The 2311-nt window shown below is 42.3% G+C and overlaps 2 non-coding genes across 2 annotated transcripts; both read left to right on the forward strand.

Annotated features, from left to right (window-relative positions):
- Positions 1–318: 318 nt before the first annotated feature.
- On the forward strand, positions 319–391 carry Trnar-ccu (transfer RNA arginine (anticodon CCU)). Its single transcript has one exon. It is a non-coding gene; the product is annotated as a tRNA-Arg (tRNA).
- A 718-nt stretch (positions 392–1109) lies between these two features.
- Trnar-ccu (transfer RNA arginine (anticodon CCU)) lies at positions 1110–1182 on the forward strand. Its single transcript has one exon. It is a non-coding gene; the product is annotated as a tRNA-Arg (tRNA).
- The last annotated feature ends 1129 nt before the right edge of the window (positions 1183–2311 follow it).

The following is a 2311-nucleotide window of genomic DNA, read 5'->3' on the forward strand; positions in this document are numbered from 1 at the left end:
CTTACATAATCAGGGTGTGGTGGGGGGATATCGGCATATCAAAACTGTAAACAGTGACGAAAACCACAAAGGTCCGCGAAAACAAATAAAAGAATCGGGTAAAACACCTTCATAGACGGGGGTGGGGGAAGAGGGCAAGCAGCCGCTACAGAGAATGGAACTCTGTATCTCTTAAATTCCAGCTGAGCGCTCTACACCATTGAACTAAACGATCCATGACAACCGATCCCGTCTCTTAGTTACAAATCAATTATACCTCTTAATTTAACTTATTTAACATTAATGTTAAATACAAAGACAAGGATGGCTTACACAGAAGCCTCCGTGGCCCAATGGATAAGGCACCGGCCTCCTAAGCCGGGGATTGCGGGTTCGAGTCCCGTCGGAGGTAAAGTTTCTTTTCTTTCTTTTTTCTCAGCCTCTTTCTTAAACAGTTTCTATCTCTGTTGACTAACTTCACTCGTTGTATTTATTTTGGTTGTGGTTATCTCCATTCCGAGATAATCAAAGAATATAAACGTAACCATACGTCACAGCTTGGACTAGAACGCTCGGTGTACTACACAGTCTGGCTACCAACCGTTTGTGGCATTTTCCCAACAATACGCGCAGGCGTGAATATGTGCTAAGAAACTTGCTTCCCAACCACATGGTTCCGGATTCGGTCCGACTGCGTGTGGCTTCTACTATTTATTGCCTCGAGCCAACTAGAGCCTTGTGAGTGGATTTGGCAGAAGGAAACTGGAAAAAGCCCGTCGTATATGTACATGTTTGTGTGAGTCTGTGTTTGTCTTTGTGCATGCATTTGTCCCCCAGCAACATCTGATAACCGGCGTTGGTGTATTTACATCCCCGTAATTTAGCAAAACAGACCGATGTCTGTTCGAGTAAAAGGAGGTGCCCCAGCGTGGCCGCAGTTTAATGACAGTTAGAAGTAAAAAGACAAAAGATAAAATCCTATTCTTGTAATGTTCATTAAACGATTTAGTTCGGAAATGTTTCAACGTAAAAGTAAATAATACTTAATGCAATTAATCAGCAGCAATTAATCAGCACGGCCTGTGCTTTTTTTAGTTTAAAGTATAAGAAAAGCAACAGCGCGTGCAGTTGCCTTCGTGGCCCAATGGATAAGGCACCGGCCTCCTAAGCCGGGGATTGCGGGTTCGAGTCCCGTCGGAGGTATGATTTAACGTCTTCTTTTTACTTAAATCTTTTTTTTCTTGATATGAGAGAGAATACACACACACGCACAATCACATTTACACACCCACACACATACACACATAAATATCTCATCTTTGTAATTCAATCATTTCACTTCTCCCTGTTTCTTTTCCATACACTCTCTGCGCGCGTGTATGTATGTATGTATGTATGTATACATGTTTTGTTTTTCTTTCCGTCTACAATTCCTGCTTCGTTTTATTAGAATAATTTATCAGAGATTCAAGTTCCGGAAAAAAAAGGTATACCATTTGTCCTCTTTTTGGCAATTTGCAGTGTTTGATTTTTGAAGCCCAGAATGATTTTACATTTAATAATTTATATTTCTGTATCTAAAGTAAAATTTTGAGCAGTAGCAGCAACAACAACACCACCAACAACAATTTCTACGATAGGCGCAAAGCCTCAGGTTTTGGGAGGAAGGGTGTAGTCGATTATATCGACCACAATGCTCAGCTGGTACTTATCTCATGAACCTGGAAAGGATGAAGGGCAAAGTCGATCTCGGTGGAATTAGTTCAGAACGTAAAGCGGACGAAATGCAGCTAAGCATTTTGTCCGGAATGCCAGCGATTCTGCCAGCATTCCCCACCACCACCACCACCATCACAACAACAACAACAATAATAATTTCTTTTATTAGACACAGAAGCACAGATGAGGGGTGGGGGGCATCACAGGGACAGACAACAATTTGTGAAGGGATTTACATAGCTGATGGTGAAGAAGAAATGGAAACTACAGTGAAATGCGATAAAAGTCTACACAGTATCTACAGAGTATGTGATAACATGAATGATGCGGCCCTCCTGGTGTAAGAGAAACTCCAGCTAGGGCCACTCAAGGAACCCCAAAATCCAGGATTACATTGAACACCTCCTTCATAGCACTCCGTCGGTTACGACGCCGAGGGTTCCAGTTGATCCGATCAACGGAACAGCCTGCTCATGAAAATAACGTGTAAGTGGCAGAGCACTCCAAAGACACTTGTACCCTTAACGTAGTTCTCGGGGATATTCAGTGTGACACACAATGTGACAAGGCTGAATCCTTTGAAATACAGGTACAACAGAAACAGGAAGAAAGA

This window comes from Octopus bimaculoides, chromosome 2 (assembly GCF_001194135.2).
Source record: "Octopus bimaculoides isolate UCB-OBI-ISO-001 chromosome 2, ASM119413v2, whole genome shotgun sequence".
Lineage (NCBI taxonomy): Eukaryota > Metazoa > Mollusca > Cephalopoda > Octopoda > Octopodidae > Octopus > Octopus bimaculoides.